The sequence below is a fragment of the Schistocerca gregaria genome, chromosome 5, assembly GCF_023897955.1.
Source record: "Schistocerca gregaria isolate iqSchGreg1 chromosome 5, iqSchGreg1.2, whole genome shotgun sequence".
Lineage (NCBI taxonomy): Eukaryota > Metazoa > Arthropoda > Insecta > Orthoptera > Acrididae > Schistocerca > Schistocerca gregaria.
The window spans coordinates 197,724,273-197,743,946 of record NC_064924.1 but is presented as its reverse complement, the minus strand read 5'-3'; the positions used below and the strand labels follow the sequence as shown (position 1 = coordinate 197,743,946).

The 19,674-nt window shown below is 39.1% G+C and overlaps 1 protein-coding gene across 2 annotated transcripts in view; it reads right to left on the bottom strand.

Annotated features, from left to right (window-relative positions):
- Positions 1-15,905, bottom strand: part of LOC126272612 (uncharacterized) — a 62,582-nt gene extending 46,677 nt beyond the window's left edge. For both annotated transcript variants that reach the window (XM_049975557.1, XM_049975558.1), the window contains exon 1: positions 15,826-15,905. The gene's annotated coding sequence lies outside the window, so the exon portion shown is untranslated. The remainder of the gene's footprint in view (positions 1-15,825) is intronic.
- Positions 15,906-19,674: the final 3,769 nt, after the last annotated feature.

Below are 19,674 nucleotides of genomic sequence, written 5' to 3'. Positions count from 1 at the left end.
CACCGCTAGATGGCAATTGCATCATTTCCACAACAGCGGTGGGCTGTATCATCATAGTTCAGCCAGTTTCCATGAAAGATTTATGTATGATTTACTGTTTAACCACGACAAGTTGACGATTTGGCCTTGCCCTCCGCAGTATGGCTGCTGAGGGGTGATGAACGGTGAGGAAAGGCAGCATCAGTTATTTGCAGTAGTGCTGACACCATTACTTCATCTCTTACACTCCACCTCTTAACACAAAATCGGAGGTGGTACTCGCGGAAATAATTCTCCCTTAAATGACACCTGAGATGGATCGTAAATCACTCAATATGTTGACTTATTCATGTTCAAGGGGTCTTACCCACAACTTATGTATTATTTATTATCCAAAATAATGCAAAATGAAAGTAGGTGAATGTAGAACTTATGACACTTTGAATCGTCTGTCAAAGAGGGATTTTTGGAATCTGTCTGCACATAGCCTTTATGAAATGCATCCCAGCAGTAATGTAAATGTATAATTAACTATTCCGAAAGAATTGTCAAAATCATGTACAGTTAATTCAAGGTCATCGTCATCGTCTCTTGAGCATGATGCACTGATGACAACTTCATCGATGCTCATTCCCATTACTCCATCTCTTGTCCAATACTCTCGCTCCACCTACTGCACTCTCCTGCAGTAACCTTGCAAAAGTTGTATGTACTCAGCACCAGAAAGAAAATATTAGTTTCGAAATGGAGAAGGGCAGAAAGCTAGAAGGACCGAAACAAATGTGATTTTGGAACCCCTAAATGTGAATAATTGGTACGACCAGTGAAGTAAGTATGAAATGAGTTTATTAATGAATTTGGCTCACCAGAAGGGAAAGTAGAGTGGCAGTGCAGACGTATTAAAATTTTTGCTGGTTTTTAATGTCACTCCCACATAAATGCATTACATTTGTAATAAAAGTAATAAATACTGCTTGCAAAAATCGAATGGTAATTAAAGGCAGTCTTTGGGTGGGATAGCTCGCAGCATTTTTGTTTCTTGATATTGAATATTTGATTATACAATAGACAAGAAATGTTTTAAATTTGTATATTATATCCTCAGAAAGTTTTGCATCTAAGTGAAGTCCTCTGATTTTAGTGTTTCTTGGTAACATCCAGAATAACATTTCTTTCTTTATCCTTTTTAGCTCTTATTCATTAATAATAATAATAATGCAACAGCAGTGGCGAATGTTCTGATTTTCAAACATGATAACATTTCTGCAACAAGCATCAGAAGCAAGTTTCTGAAATTAACCTGCCCAGCGACTTGAAGAAGTAAACCTGAGTACGTTTCGTTCTAATCAATACACTGTAGCAAGAGCTTGCAGAAGTTACTTGCCACTGGACACAAGTCTTCGAGGCATTCAATAATACTTTGCGTCTATGGGCCGATTGACGTTGGCAGCTCTTGGAGGCAAATGAATGTCTTTCAACTGGTGCCGATTTTCTGCGCTTCTTGCAGCACTAGTGCAGTCGTCAATTTATTGTGACCGAACATTAAATGAGCCTTCCTCACGAATCAGTCTATCTGTTAATGAAAATAGGAACAAAAGTCCTAGATTTGTTCCTGAGATTAGCCCACCTATACAGGCAGAAGCGAGGAGGCAACTTATATATATATATATATATATATATATATATATATATATATATATATATATATATATATATATATATAGAACGGGGAGATACAGTACTTTGTTTTTGTGCTTTTTCATTTGGCTGTAAACAGATGATAATTTGAACACTTACTGTACACGAGTAGTGAATGCCGTTTTTTCAGGCTATTACATGTTTATTAACTGACATCGTGTGCCAGTTTTACAATTATTTTTCGTCAGACTGTTCGTCTTTAGCCCCAGTCGCCTATTTTCTGGTGCGCTTATAGCATAAGAATATTAGCAAACATTCGTCTTTTTCCAATAATCGTGTTGTACTAACTAGTGAAATTTATCCCAGTGAAACAAGAATATCATAAGACAGTAAGCGAGTATTTACAATAGGTAGAACATGAATAAATTCGTCGTTAGAAGCAAGAAGACAATCAAAGAGGACATAGACGAAGCAGTTAGGCAGGAGAAGCTCCCACAACATTTTTAAAAAGCAGTGTGCCTTGGAGCGTTTAGTGAGAACACTGAGTCACCCGAGAATGAAAATCGTAAGTGTGCCATAAAAATCACTGAATTTTCCTTTAATCCAATAATTCTAAACAGCGTAAACATTATTCTTATTTACACAGCTTGAGAACTACACTGTAAAGGTTAATTCACACTTTCTGTCATGGCATGTCGCATCAAAACTTTCTGATGGCATTCATACAGCCCTCAACAGACAGTCGCGTCGCGTCTCGTAATGTCACCAACAAATTTTCTTGGAAATAAAGTTGATGGTGTCATCGTCTGCTAACATCAGAAGTTAACAAAGTTTCGATGCGTTTAGCCAGGCTACAGTAGTGTATTTTTTTGCTTTTGTCTCTCCTTAATCTTTATTTTTCCGTGTGATTTGCTGTCGTGGAAAGTTACAAATATTGAACGATGACTTCCACTGAGTGTTCTTCCATGAGCTAGGTCAGATATCTGAAAGCGAAAAATTATTTAGTATTAGAATAAAAGGAAAGAGCTGACGCGCACACAGTGCATAAATAAGAACACGAGTTCAGGAAGCAGTTCTTACTGAAAAACATTTGTAAGTAAAAAGGTCAGCTATAATAAGGAGAAAAATATAGTTGTTTACGACGTTATTTGTTACATAGGGAAAGAGGTAAAGAGTCTTTGTTTATTCTCTTACAAATTTTGTTTGATGGGTTCGTCTGTGTATATTTTCGCTATCAAATAAATATCGATGTTTTGAAATGTTGTTTCACTTTTCAGCCCTTTACCACACAAAACTGATAAACAACATATGTTATGAAGTTCGCTTTGGTCATTAGTAAAGTTTATCGTTGTTAGTTCCTCAATTCCTATAGTATATTCCTACTTTTTGTATCAAGGACGGTGTCTCACAACCTCATTTACATCGTTTGGTATTTGGCTTAAGTGAATTGACGTGATGTCCAGTGTGGAAACACAATAATGTGACAGTTACGTGAGGTGATGGTCCATTATGCCTAGTATGAATCAACCTTAAATCCAAGTGTGTAGTGTTACAGTTTTAAACTCCAGAGCATGTGGTTTAAATTTCTTCAGTTTACCAAACGTATTATTGTGATTTTAATAATAAGTTTGTTACCTTCTACACACATGACTATGACCTTCTGAAATATAAGGGGTGTTGAAAAGAAAAGATACAATAAAACACTGTGGGTACAATTGAAGTCTTTATTCGAGAATAGTCACCATGGGCCCGAACACAACTATCCCAAAGTTTCACGAGCCGAAGGATTTTTTGTACCCAGAACCAATGTGTCTGTGACAGAAGCCAGTCCTTCACTGTGTCCTTCAGTTCGTCATCCAAGTTCCCTTTGAGATGTTTTTTTAGCGGAGCAAACACATGGAAGTCGTATGGCGATATGTCTGGGCTGTAGGACGGATGCTCAAGTCGCACCCACATGAACTTGTTCATTAAACTCCTGTATGACCTTGCAGATGTATGGACATTTGTTATCGTGGACCAGCCAAGGCCGTTTGCTCTTGATGGACTTGCTTAGACTATGGAGTGCCAACGTCACTGTTAATGGTTTTTCCGTGGTCGAGGAATTCGACTGCACTGCACAAAGGAAGGAGCTACTCGGGTAGCAAAGTACTTGCGGTTTGGACATGAGGGTGTTTTAGGCTAGGCAGTAGTTTGAGGTGCTGTGATGAACACTCGCCAGTTTACCATGCAGTAAGGGAAGTCAAATGGCATTCAGAATAAATATACTTCGACTGTCACAATTTTATCAGTAAGCTGTAGAAGTACTCGTGATAAAGTTCCCGAATTTACTGCTCTCCAGCAAATTTGTTGCGCTCAAATCATTCCTGGGCTGAGAGCTGGCTGAAATTCGAAGCTGAAAACCCTAAATATTTGGCGAGTCGTGGAACGTTTATCGGAAAAACAGATTAGAGGAAATGGGAGGGGGAATGTTCATTGCTATTGACAAAAATATTGTCTCTATTGAGGTCGAAGTTAACTGTGACAGTGAAGCTATCTAGTCGCGTATAACAGGTTCAGGTGAAACCAAGCTGGTTGCTGGATGTTTTTATCGGCCACCCGATTCTTCTGTTACAGTTCTAGAGTCACTCAAAGAAAAGCTACGGTCAATAGCCATAAATATGTAGATCATGCAATACTACGGTATGTCTATGCGTTCATTGTGGGGGTTACAGACAGACAGTCATGCAAAATACATTTTAAAACGTTTTCAGAAAATTGTCTTGAGCAGCTAGCTCGGCAGCCCACACGCCATAGAAATACCTTAGACCTTATAGCTACGAATAGATCGAACCTTATCGCCAAATGTCAGGATAGAAACGGAGATCAGCGATGATGATATCATTACAGCAACTATGGTTACGAAGGAGAATAAACCAGTCAAGAAGGCTAGGAGACTGTTTCTGCTAGATAGAGCAGATAAGCAGTTATTAGCATCTCAGTTGGACGGTAAACTGGTATCACTTAGTTCCAGTACGATAGATGTGGAGGAATTATGGGTAAAGTTTAAGCAGATTGTATCTCGTGATTTGGATGGTTGTGCCCAGTAAGTGGATAAAGTATGGAAAAGACACACCATGGTTTAATAAAGAAAATCGGTGGATGCTGAGGAAGCAGAGGCTGTTGCTCCCTCGGTTCAAAAGCGAACATACAAATGACGACAAGTGAAGGTTAGTAGATATTCGTGCGTCTGTGAAAAGATCTATGCACGAACCATACAACAACAATCACCGACACACCTTAGCAAAAGATGTGTCAGAGAACCCAAGAAAATTCGGGTCACATCTAAATCACTAAGCGGGTCTAAGACTTCCATTCAATCCCTTGTTGACCAATCTGGTGTGGCAGTCGAGGACAGCAAAACTAAAGCTGAAGTATGACATTTCACGTTCAAGAAATCGTTCACATAGGAGAATTGTACAAGCATACCGCCATTTGACAATTGGACAGACTCACGTATCGACGAAGTAGTAATAAGCACACCGGGTGTAGAGAAACAACTGAAAGATTTGGAAGCAAATAAATCACCAGGTCCTGATGAATCCCAGTTCGATTTTACAAAGAGTATTCTACAGCGTTGGCCTCTTCCCTAGCTTGCACTTATCACGAATCACTCGCACAGCACAAAGGCCCAAGCGACTGGAAAAAAGCGCAAGTGACTCCAATATATGAGAGGGGTAAAAGAACGGACCTGCAAAATTACAGACCAATATCCCTAACCTCTGTTTGCTACAGAATCCTTGAACATATACTCAATTGAAATATAATAAATATTTAACAACAAATATAATCAAATATAATAAACTTTCAGAGGTGGGCTGCTAGATTTGGTTCAAACAACACGAAAGTGTTACTGAGACGCTTTGGGACCTCAAGTGGGAATTCCTCGACGGAGAAGATATTTATTTCGAAGAACAGTACTGAGAAAGTTTGGAAAGCCGTCATTTGAAGCTGACTGCAGGGTCATCTATTGCCTTCGACACACAGGCTGCGTGAAGACCAAGAAGATAAGATACGAGTAATTAGAGCTCATACGAAGGCATATAGACAGTCGTTTTCCTTCGCTCTGTTTGCGAGTGGAACAGGAAAGGAAATGATAAGTAGTGGTACAAGGTACCTCCGTCACACACCAGACAGTGCCTTGCGAAGTATCACTGTAAATACAGATGTAGACGTAGGGCCACGGACTTCAAAAATGGTGGTGAGCATCACGTTGCCTGCTGAGAGCACAGCTTTGAATTTCTTCAGGGGAGATGAAGATGCTACATTCATCTCCCTAGATGTCTGACAATGTTATCCCCAAATGGCATATGCAGATTTCAGCAAATTTGGTTGTTAGGAACGTTTGTACCTTTTCATTTGAGCGTTCATTATACATCACGTACCTGAAATATAAATGAAAAAGGCTTAGTGATACAGAACATCTGCGTCATTCTTATTGTTTTAAATATTTGTGTTGATTTTTTAAATGTTTTGTACAGTATAAAAACATATATATTGGTTTTTAACGTCAGTCACAAAGAACCTTTCAGTGCCTTCAGTTTTTAAAAATTGGAGGAAGCATAATCCAACAAAGACAAAAAGCAAATTTGTCACATCTGTACTGGTGTGTAAGAATGAAAAGTAATAGCCCATTAAATCGAAAATCGAAATTAACTTGGGTTGACTATGGAGTTTCCAACTGGAAATGTGGTGCAAGGGGGATACACTCTCACACAGTAAGTTCTTTTCATATTAATTGCACTAAAGCTTCAAAAAGCATTGAAACCCTCAATTTCGTTCAATCAATATAATCATTTCCGTTGAAGCAAATGACGGCAAATGAGAATGCATTACAGAAAATATTCAGCACATTTAAAGCACTGGTGAGACAGGGTCTCTCAATTCAAGACTCCAATTACGATAAAAATGCCAATATTATGACATTTTAAGGCTTGAACAAAATATGTGGCAGAATTAAAATCTTGATTACGAAGAGGTGGTTACAAGTGGCTTCACCACACTAATCAAAATGAAATTTTCGAGCTGATGGCAACTGCACTCTTCTAAGGAATTATGGACGATATGAAAAGAGCTGAATATTTTTCAATTTTTTATGGAAGTTGTGCCTTGTCTCAAACCAAGCAAGCCTTATTTTTGCCAAAGAGTCGTTTATGAAGATTTAATGGCAAATGAGTAGTTTGTTGGGCTTTATTCTAAGGATTGCTAACATCAAAGACATTTTAGTCCTGCAGAATTTATCCCTCTCAAAGCACAGTGGTTTGTGGTACAATGGTTCACCATATGTCTTTCTAAGGATTGCACTCACAAAAATAAGAGGGTACTTTTTTCCTAACGCCTCGGGATGTTGCAGTGGCGGAGATTCTGGAGCTTCGCAGGGACACCTCAGGTGTTGCTTGTTTCAAACAATGGTTCAAATGGCTCTGAGCACTATGGGACTTAACCTCTGAGGTCATCAGTCTCCTAGAACTTAGAACTACTTAAACCTAGCTAACCTAAGGACATCACACACATCAATGCCCGAGGCAGGATTCGGACCTGCGACCGTAGCCGTCACGCGGTTCCAGACTGTAGATCCTAGAACCGCTCGGCCCACCAGCCGGCTCGATTATTTCACCCAGGGGGTCTACTGCTGAGGCACCTTCTTGCGTACCCAATGCAGTGTACCAGCTCTGTGAGTGGCGGGTGGTAACGCGTTCGCTTCGCTTGAGACGGAGGACCAACGTGGAGGTTGGCCTTATGGCCTCGACATTTCGCCCTGTGTGAGTGAATGGGTGCCGTTTCTTCGGCAGGGTACGAGCAGGGACATATGGGCAGGGGTTTGCTAGTAGTTGGGAGCTCTAATGTCAGGCGCGTTATGGAGCCCCTTAGGAAGATAGTATTAAGGGCAAAGCTAATGTGCACTCTATTTTTCCGCCGCGTAGGGTCTCATCCATCATGAGGCGGCACTGCATGCAGCTGTCGGGCATACAGTGTGCAGTCGTCTACAAGTTGTGACTCACGTCGGCATCAGTGACACCACTTGGATGGGTTCTGAGGCCATACTCAGTAATTAAGGTGGCTGGCGGAGGTGGTGAAGACTGCAGGCATGCACGCGGTGCGCAAGCAGCGCTCGCAGTTTGCAGCATTGTTTACAGAGTTGATCAGTGTCCTTTGGTTTGGAGCCCAATGGAGGATCTCAACCAGAAGTTTCGTCGTCTCTGTGACGAACTTTACTGCAGATTTCTGGACCTGTATTATTGGGTGGAGATTCGTATGATTCCCCTTGATAGGGCAGTGGTGCACTACACAAAGGAAGCAGCTTCCTGGGTAGCATAGTACTTGTGGAGTAGACATGGATTTCTTTCTTAGGCTGTGTGGTAGTCTGAGGTGCTCTCATGAACATTCGCTAGTCGATACGCATATAAGGAAATCAGACCGCCTTAAGAGTAACGGCAGTTTGTCTGTAAAAATTCGTAACGAAGTTCCCGAATTTATTGCCCTCCAGGAAAGTTCTCGAACTCAAATTATCCTTTGGACTGAGAGCTGAATAAAACCCGAAACAAAAAGTTTGAGATATTTAGCGAGTCTTGGAATGGGGAGGGGGAGGGTGTACACTGAAGTCGACAAAAATATTTTGTCAACTGAGGTTGAAACTGAGTGTGATAGTGAAGTTACCTGGTTGCGCATAACAGGTATAAGCGAAACCAAGTTAATTGTAGGATGTATTTACCGACCACTCAACTCCGCTGTGACAGTTCTAGAGCCATTCAAAGAAAGTCTATGGTCAGTTGTGCATAAATACCCACATAATACAATACTACTTGGTGGCGACTTTAACCTACCGAGTACAGACTGGGACGCGTATGGATTCACTGCAGGGGGTACAGACAAACAGTTTTGTGAAGCGCCTTTGAACACGTTTTCCGAAAACTGTCTTGAGCAGCTAGTTCGGCAGCCAACAAGTAATGGAAGTGCTTTGGACATTGTAGCTCCAAACAGGCCGGACGTTATCGATGGCGTCAGTACAGAGACGGGAATTACTGATCATGAAGTCATCACAGTGACAGTGGTTACGAGAGTTAATAAATCAGTCAAGAGGGTTGTTGTTGTTGTTGTTGTGGTCTTCAGTCCTGAGACTGGTTTGATGCAGCTCTCCATGCTACTCTATCCTGTGCCAGCTTCTTCATCTCCCAGAACCCACTGCAATCCACATCCTTCTGAATCTGCTTAGTGTAGTCATATCTTGGTCTCCCTCTGCGATTTTTACCCTCTACGCTGCCCTCCAATACTAAATTGGTGATCCCTTGATGCCTCAGAACATGTCCTACCAACCGATCCCTTCTTCTGGTCAAGTTGTGCCACAAACTTATCTTCTCCCCAATCCTATTCGATACTTCCTCATTAGTTATGTGATCTACACATCTAATCTTCAGCATTCTTCTGTAGCACCACATTTCGAAAGCTTCTATTCTCTTCTTGTCTAAACTATTTATCGTCCCTGTTTCACTTCCATACATGGCTACACTCCATACAAATACTTTCAGAAATGACTTCCTGACACTAAAATCTATACTCGATGTTAACAAATTTCTCTTCTTCAGAAACGCTTTCCTTGCCATTGCCAGTCTTCATTTTATATCCTCCCTACTTCGACCATCATCCGTTATTTCGCTCCCCAAATAGCAAAACTCCTTTACTACTTTAAGTGTCTCATTTCCTAATCTAATTCCCTCAGCATCACCTGACGTAATTCGACTACATTCCATTATCCTCGTCTTTCATTTGTTGATGTTCATCTTATATCCTCCTTTCAAGACGCTATCCATTCCGTTCAACTGCTCTTCCAAGTCCTTTGCTGTCTCTGACAGAATTACGATGTCATCGGTGAACCTCAAAGTTTTTATTTCTTCTCCATGGATTTTAATACCTACCCCAAACTTTTCTTTTGTTTCCTTTACTGCTTGCTCAATATACAGATTGAATAACATCGGGGAGAGACTACAACCCTGTCTTACTCCCTTCCCAACCACTGCTTCCCTTTCATGTGCCTCGACTCTTATAACTGCCATCTGGTTTCTGTACAAATTGTAAATAGCCTTTCGCTCCCTGTATTTTACTCCTGCCATCTTCAGAATTTGAAATAGAGTATTCCGGTCAATATTGTCAAAAGCTTTCTCCAATTCTACAAATGCTAGAAACATAGGTTTGCCCTTCCTTAATCTAGCTTCTAAGATAAGTCGTAGGGTCAGTATTGCCTCACGTGTTCCAACATTTCTACGGAATCCAAACTGATTGTCCACAAGGTCGGCTTCTACTAGTTTTTTCCATTCGTCTGTAAAGAATTCGTGTTAGTATTTTGCAGCTGTGACTTATTAAACTTATAGTTCGGTAATTTTCATATCTGTCAACACCTGCTTTCTTTGGGATTTGAATTATTATATTCTTCTTGAAGTCTGAGAGTATTTCACCTGTCTCATACATCTTGCTCACCAGATGGTAGAGTTTTGTCAGGACTGGCTCTCCCAAGGCCGTCAGTAGTTCCAATGGAATGTTGTCTACTCCGGGGGCCTTGTTTCGACTCAGGTCTTTCAGTGCTCTGTCAAACTCTACACGCAGTATCGTATCTCCCATTTTGTCTTCATCTACATACTCTCCCTTTTCCATAATATTGTCCTCACGTACATCACCCTTGTATAGACCCTCTATATACTCCTTCCACCTTTCTGCTTTCCCTTCTTTGCTTAGAACTGGGTTTCCATCTGAGCTCTTGATGTTCATACAAGTGGTTCTCTTATCTCCAAAGGTCTCTTTAATTTTCCTGTAGGCAGTATCTATCTTACCCCTATTGAGATAACCCTCTACATCCTTACATTTGTCCTCTAGCCATCCCTGCTTAGCCATTTTGCACTTCCTGTCGATCTCATTTTTGAGTCGTCTGTATTCCTTTTTGCCTGCTTCATTTTCTGCATTTTTATATTTTCTCCTTTCATAAATTAAATTCAATATTTCTTCTGTTACCCAAGGATTTCTACTAACCCTCCTCTTTTTACCTACTTGATCCTTTGCTGCCTTCACTACTTCAGCCCTCAAAGCTACCCATTCATCTTCTACTGTATTTCTTTCCCCCATTCCTGTCATGAGAGTGTATCTGAAGAAAGAGCAGATAAGCAGTTGTTAGCATCTCGCTTAGACAGTGAACAGCAATCATTTAATTCCAGAATGATGGCCATAGAGGAATTATGGACAAGGTTTATATAGATTGTAAACCGTGCTCTGGACGAGTGTGTGCCTAGTAAGTGGATTAAGGATGGAAAAGACCCACTGTGGTTTTATAACGAAATTCAGACATTGATGAGGAAGCAAATGCTGTAGCGCTCTCAGTTCAAAAGAGGACCCGCAATTGACGGCATGCAAAAATGAGTAGAGATTCGTGCGTCTGTGTAAAGATATATGCACGAAGCATGTAACAGCTACTACCGTTATACCTTTTCTAAAGATCTGGTGGAGAGCCCGAAGAAATTCTGGTCCTTTGTAAAATTACAAAGCGATTCTAAGGGTTCCATTCAGCAACCGGTCTAGTTGGGCAGTAGAAGACAGCAAAAGAAAGGCTGAAATTTTAAATTCCACATTAAAAAAATTGTTCACGCGGGAGATTCGTACAAACGTGCCATTGTTTGACCATCAAACAGACTCCCTTATGGACAACATAGTAATAAGAATCCCTGGCGTAGAGAAACAACAGAAAGAGTTGAAAACAAATAAGTCACCTGGACCGTATGGAATCCCAGTTTGGTTTTACAAAGAGTACTCTACGTCATTCGTCCCTTATTTACTTTGCATTTATCGCGAATCTCTCGACCAGCGCAAAGTGCCAAGCGACTGGAAAAAAGCGCAGGTGACTCAAGTTCATAAGGAGGGTAAAAGAACGGACCCGCAGAATTGCCAACCATTTCCGTAACATCAGTCTGCTGCAGAATTCTGGACCACATTCTGCTTTCGAATATAATAAATATCCTATAGACCAAAAACCACAAGTGCACGAATCACCACGGCTTTAGAAAGCATCGCTCGTACAGAATACAGCTTTCCCTTTTCTCACATGATATGCTACGAACTATGAATGAAGGGCAACAGGCAGATTCCATATTTCTAGATTTCCGAAAAGCATTCGACACCGTACCCCACTGCAGACTGTTAACGAAGGTATGAGTGTACGGAACAGGCTCCTAGATATATGCCTGACTCAAAGACTTCTTGAGTAATAGAACCCAGAGATGTTGTCCTTGAGAGCGAAATGGGGTAGTACTAGGAGTGCCCCAGGGCAGGGTGATAGGACCGTTGCTATTTTCTATACACATAAACGATCTGGCAGACAGGGTGGGCAGCAATCTGTCGTTGTTCGCTGATGATGCTGTGTTGTATAGAAAAGTGTCGATGATAAGTGATCGTAGGTTGATACAAGATAACCTAGACAATATTTCTAGTCGGTGTTACGAATGGCAGCTGGTTTTTAATCTAGAATAATGTAAGTTAACGCGGATGAGTATGAAAAACAGACCTGAAATGTTCGGATGCAGCATAAGTAAGGTCTTGTCCGACACAGTCACATCGTTTAAGTATCTGGGTGTCACGTTGCGAAGCGATATGAAATGGAACGAGCAGGGAAGGCGAACGGTCGGTTTCGGTTTATTGGAAGAATATTAGGGAAGTGTGCTTCATCTGTAAAGGAGACCTCTTATAAGATGCTAACGCGACCTATTCTTGAGTAGTGCTTAAGTGTTTAGGATATGCACGAGCTCGAATTGAAAGAAGACACCGAAGCAATTAAGAGGTGGGCTGCTAGATTTGTTATTGGTGGGCTTGATCAGCATGCAAGTGTTCCATACATGCTTTGGGACCTCAAATGGGAATACCTGGAGGGAAGAAGACATTCATTTAAAAGAACACTACTGAGAAAGTTTACAGAAGCGTCATTTCAAATGGTTCAAATGGCTCTGAGCACTATGGGACTTTACTGCTGTGGTCATCAGTCCCCTAGAACTTAGACCTATTTAAACCAAACTAACCTAAGGACATCACACACGTCCATGCCCGAGGCAGGATTCGAACCTGCGACCGCATCGGTAGCGCGGTTCCAGACTGTAGCGCCTAGAACCGCTCGGCCACTCCAGCCGGCAAGCGTCATTTGAAGCTGATTGCAGAAATTACGTAACGCCACCAACATACATTTCGCTTAGGGACCACGAAGATTAGATACAACAAATTAGGAGACATAGAGACAGTTGTTTTTCCCTCACTCTATCTGCGAGTGGAACAGGAAAGGAAAGCACTCATTGTGCTACAGGGTACCATCTGCTTGAGTTGTGGAGTGTGTATATAGATGTAGATGTATATTGTGTCTGCACCGTATCATCAGTTACAGGCTGTATAATATCCTTTCTGTGAAGGAATGTAACTTCTAGTAGTCGTTGGCCTTTCATAAGAACTTTCCCCACATAAAGTTTCACTGTTTCCTTGGGCAGGAATGCTTTTGCTACATATTGAAGATCCATGGCAAAAAGCTGAAATCCCCAGTTTGTACACACTCCAGAAGACCAACCTCATCTTCTTTTTCACTAAAAGCTGTCTGACCACCTTCCGTTTAACCATGATAACCATTAACACTGTTTATCATGGAATTTTATGTGCTCAGCTAGCCTTGTTAATGCTTATATTCCCATATAAAATTTATATGAGACACAGTTCTAGAACACCCAGGCTACATTTCCCAAATTTAGCCAATTTCTGTTTTCACCATGCAGTATTTTCATGCTGACAACAGAACTGTGGCCTACATTACAAATTACAAGTTAATGTGCAGGCACTTGCAACAATGACTTCATCACTCCATCACAAAATTGTTCTAGGCAGTTGTTGGTGCGTCCACTATGTCTTATTATTGGTGCATTCATTAGGTTACATTCTTGCAGCATTCACAAAGATCTGTTCGTACAGGAACCACTTGAGAAAAGATGGCCAGCTTCAATCCATGTTTCTCAGGTGGCCAGCTTCATATCAATTCCATCAAGAATTTGCAAAGTTTTGTTTATGCTTGTATAAACAGACAAGTGTAAATAGATTAAATTTTGTCATTGGTCTAGTTGTCGTTTTCAAGGGACAATGCGCAACATACATAAGACCTAGACACATCATTTGTGTTGTGTCAGTCACATGAATAAAAGCTTTAGCTCATAATGGTAAAAAAACAGTCGTTTTGAAAACGATTACTATTCAGGTAGATATTTGTAATACTATACACTTAGCCACTGCCAAAAATTAAGACCTTTTGAACAGTAAATATAATTACTAAAATAAATCCGAACGAGAACAGACGATATTAAGTGTTCCAAATCGTGCAGTTTTAACGATCAGTACTTTGGGGCCAGTGATGACATTATCACACTATTAATGTAGCTACATTATGGTTCATGACATACTAATTTATGCAGTTTACCAATTAATACCGTAATAAGAACGGGTCATATGCAGCTCAAGGTGCCAGCCCATAATGTCAATATTGGCTCTTGAGCACAAAGGTTTGACAAATAATGCTCTGGAAGTTAGTTTGAATTCAATGGCAACTTTTGCAATGAACAGACACACATACGTAATAAAAAAGTACCATGTGCCACACACCAAACAAAACAAAGCAAGTTAATATTGCGTTCTCATCCAGTTCTGAACTATGTAGAAAGTTCCACGTCTCTAGCTTATTGGGAAATTAGTTTTAAATCGGCTACAAAATTTGAACCAAATAGACAAGAAAACAAAGTACCTTCCACCACACAGCAGACTCCAAGGCAGTTAATATTACATTATCCTTCAGTTATAAGCAATTTGGAAGTTTCAAGTCTCTAGTTCATCAGGAAGTTAGTTTAAGGTCAATTGCAAAATCCGTACCAAACAGACAAAGAGGCAAGAGAGCGACCTAATAAAAATGTGTTAAAAAGTGGTCTCCCCCTAGAAATTGTAAATAGAAGAAAAATTCATGCAATGGAAATTTTTTTAGGGTTAAAATTAAAAATGATTCTTAAAATATTAATTACTGAATTAATTGTTATTCAATATAATCACTTGCACAATGAAAAAACAGTGTTGCACTTTGCATGTTGCAAAAGAAAGGTACTTAAAAATCATCTAGATCTAATTTATCAGTAACACCTATATGATTAATTCCATCTTGTAACACTACTGATCTCAAGTAAGTTATTCTATACAGTCACTTGCACAATGGAAAAACAGTGTTGCACTTTGCATGTCGCAAAATAAAGGTACTTAAAAATCATCTAGATCTAATTTATCAGTAACAGCTATATGATTAATTCCATCTTGTAACATTACTGATCTCAAGTAAGTTTTGAACTGATGTAAAAGAAAAGAAAAGCCTCATTCCTTAGAAGAGGATGATTCAGTAATCATAACAAGAAAGCAAACAAAGTGTACAAACTCTGGAATTAGTCCTCTTGTCTACTGCAACTTCCCCCATGTTTTGATCTGCCCATTTTAGTATCTTCAAAAGTTGCAAAAAACATGCTCCATCGCTTATCAATTTATCTCCACCAAAATCATGTTTGTAAAATTTTATAATTTCATTAACGTCTGTAGGATGTCATAGAGTACATTTTACCAACTATTTAAAAAAATTGTTGATCCATTGTCGAATGGACTCTTGGGTGGTACAATCAATTAGTCAGAAATTTTCAGATATGATTTTCCGAAAAATTCTTGATGTGTTTTATATTTGTCATTTTAGTTATTGTCTTTATTTAGATGTTTTGAAGTTTTATGCTGATATGGAAGTTTAGATTCATCAAGAACTAGATCGGCAACAACTTGACCACTTTAAGCCACATTCATCAAATTAAAAATCAAGTTAAGAATTTAAAACATCAGTAACTGCTTTTATCTTTGTTTTGATTAGTCTTTTGCAATTCTGTGTTTAAAGTTCCCAGTCAATGAATACCATGGTAAGAGTTGTTAAATTAGAATAGCACTTCAATCTCAGCAAATATTATTATACTCTGGCCACTATCATACTATCAGTTTCCTTTAGAGATTTGATTTATACTACCTATCTGCAAAATTAATGTTTGTAGGTACAAACATTATACATCAACTACAATTCAATAAAATCGTGAATCTTATGTATACCTGATAAAGAAAGGACCTTCAAATGGGGTGAAGTTGACCATAAATTTCAACGACCCCACAGTGGTGATACTGTAAATGCCAGAAGAAGTGATGCATTGTCTGAGTGGGCACATGTTAATTGATTAAGAACAGTAATTGTATTTCTATTTAAATTTCTTATGCAATATGAGACATGACCACAATGGTTAATAAATATTTTTGTCTCGTTTTTCTTCTGCTTATTGCTTTGTATTACAACTGTCTTAATTTAATCTCATATTATGTGCTAGAAATAAGTACCACAACTGAAGATTGCCATCTCTATAATGCACATTCATAAATTCATGTTACTTCCATGTCAAAAATTATACCACAGCAACTTATTGATACAAGGCAGACATGCATGTGAGTTGTCAGCAATGAAAGGTATACAAGAAAACGGTCTTCCTCAACCCACAACTACAGACCTATGTAGCACTGCACCCAGCTTTGCATCTAGCGTGGCCAACAAATTTTCACATGCCTACTATATGTAATTTCTCCAGTATATATTTGATTCATAGACAGAGTCAGGTAGCATCCAACAGTTACTGATGATAAGTATTTATTCTTTACCTGTTTCAGATATATGTAAGCTATCCTTCTTCAGAAGCTATTATATGTTAATACCTGTTACAAATAGAAATATATATTCAGCACATAATAACTAAACACTTACCATTCAGAACTTAAGCTATACCTTATTATATGGTTGAAAAAAATAATTGTGCAGTTGCTGACAATGATCAGTCAAGTTTATGACACTAAAATCCTCCAATACAGGGAATATAAATTTTAGATTCCTATGTGCCACTTTGACAACAGTTTGATTTTTAGTGATTCATTCACAGGGTCGAGAGTCAGCACTGAGTGGAATAATCATTTGGTAGTATGGGCCAATGACAGGATTCGCAACTGACAGAACTTCACAAATTGACTGTCACCATGTTTGCAAGTGTACAAAGTAACATAAAATGCTACTGATCAATTTCTAATAAATTAAAAGAGTATGCCAGTCTGTGTCCATTCCATAGAATCCCAGTGAAAATAAATATTACAAACAGTATATTGGCGAGAAGATAAGATTTAGCCAGGCTGAGCTTGAACGTTGTGGACTACAATGGAAGGATGCCTTTAAAGACGGACTCTTGCTCACCAACGAAAGTACGTCCAGTGCCAGGTAAACAACAGTTTTCTGCATAGAATCTGGCAGGTTGGCTGAGCTTCTGACCATCAGTGTGAAAGAGACTATGCAGGAAACGTGTAATAACATTGTTAGTCACTTGCTGGAATATGACGACATTCAAACATTCTTAGTTCTGTTATAATTCGATGGTTCCCATAGCACAAATACAAAGACACCAGCATAATCACATCATTGAAATGCGTCTATTGGACTATTAATATTGTGCACATCTAAAAAACTATAGGAGCTAAATGTCTACAATAAAGGAATATTATCACAATTATCAACGAAAAAGTGTAACTGCTGAACACCGCATGGCATCATAGTAAACAAAATATGAGATGACAGCCTAGCATTACAGCTGTTATTTCCCCAATGCCTCCTAAACATATTTTTTTAGTTTATAGGGATATTACACATCTTTGTATGTTTATTAATGAAATTTGTCATATCATTTATACAACGAATAGTCATTCTGGCCAGTGTTAAAAACAATTGTAATTTAACAATGGCAAAGTATCAAGAAGATGTGATAATTTCAGGAGACTGACATTTCAATAGAATGTGGCAACGATTATTTATTTACATATTCTAATTTTTTTTTCATGTTCAGTTATTGGAAGTGCGAGTGCACTAGTTACTTGATAAAGTATTTATGTGAAAACGTTTATAAATAGTAAGTATGTTCGGAATCAATAGAATCATAAGATATTGAGTTGTCATTTAAAGCATATGTCTAATTTGTAAGTTTGTTAAAAATCAAGTGGTGGCCCATTTATTAGATTTTAAATAAAACTGTGCAGTAACATTGGGAGAATGCACACTTTCATTGGTGCAAGCGGTTTGGTGCTCCAGCATTCTAATTCGTTCTGGGGCGCTAGGAAGGGGTTGTGAAGCAATTTTGAAGGACGCTCTGAGTGGGGATTGTGGAGAAGTGACATGGTGATAGATTTGCATGACAAGTTTCGTTGAGGTGTGGACCATTCAGATGAGGTAAGTTGTTGAGTTCTCGGCAGAAAACGGCCGCAAATTCTTTAACTTTTGGCGAGACTCATAAATTTTGGGAGTGATGTGGCATTTAGTCTTAGAGAGATGTTTTATGGACCTGAGATGCTTAGTCAGCACTAGAAAACCGTTATTAATTTTAACTGTGTGGACTTCTGCAGCCAGTCAGTTAACATAAGAGTTTTCTGAGTTTCATACCAAGTCATAATGTAAGAACCTTTGCTGAAGAAATCAAGGTTTCAACCACAGTTCCAGTGGTCAAAACGTTGATTTATCCAGCATAGTCTTTGGCATTTTAATGTTTTATATATGTATTTGCAGTTACGAATATGAACAACCATCAGCTGCATAATGGAATGACGACAATACGAATTTGTGCTGGAGTGGGACTCTAACCTGGATATTGTGAGCAGTCGTCTTATCACTACGACGTCCGAACATGACTCGTGGCCACATTCAAACTTCCATATGTTGTCAACCATGTGTCCAAATTCCATCGCAATTCTGAATTACAAATGCACTAATATCATATGAATGCATCAATTATTTACTGGAATTCAAGCCTATTTCGTTTGTTAATGCTATTTTCAATATACTTCAAAAATATGTTCTTAATAGTTCATGCTATATGCCAGTTACTGGGTAATTCGACTACAGCCACACAGGTGATCTGCAATACTGTAATGAAATCTATTAATAGGAATGAAAGCAGATATGTACAGCTCGATTCTATGTGTGTATTTAGCCACATTTTTTAACAGAGCCGTACATTACACAAGCACTGATCCACAGATACGTCGCAAACAGGTTGTATAGTCGGAAATTGATTAATAAAACAACCACAGGTATGTCACAAAAGGGGTTTCCTGGTACGGGATAGGAATTCAATTCATTTTGCAATTGCAAATAAAATTGGATTAGCATTGCTAATATTAGTGATCCAGGGGGCTCTAAGCTACAGGTTTTGCAGCAGTTATGTGCGTAAGAGTGTGTAGCAATTATTAGGCAGTGGAAGTTAGACAGAAAACAGAATTTCGAGAGAGAAGACAGCAGTGCATAGGTGTGCTGAGGATGAGACTTCAGCAGCCATCAACGAAAACACAGGTGGTGATGGACTCAGCAGCAGCTACAGCATTGAGGGCTATGGCAGTGATTCTGAGGGCTACATCATCGCACCAGCAGTGGCAGCATTTTCACCTTGGTGTCATCAGCAGAGCATATGCAGTCAACATGCCGAAAGTGTAAGTATGTGTGATTTCACAGGATTACCAACTGAAGTAGAAGGTCGTATCATTAAATAGTCACCAAGTTTAGTGGATCAGAAAATACTAGTGTGCCAGACTGTGTGAGATCAGAGGATGAAAATGTATTTTTGGAATATTCGATTGAAAAATTATTGCAAATGATGGGGGCAACACAACTAATTTAGGGGCTTTACAATCTAGTGTGGGGAAATTAGTTGTAAAATAGAACAAAAAAGTTTTAAAATAAAACAAAGAAGTTCTGAATTAAATAGAAGTATTGAATGAGTAAAACCATAGGTAAATAAAATCAAAACTGAAATATTGGTATTTTGGAGGAAAAGTTGGGTATATAAGAATAGGAATGGGCAAAACTTCAAGATAATGTTGGTCTTGTTA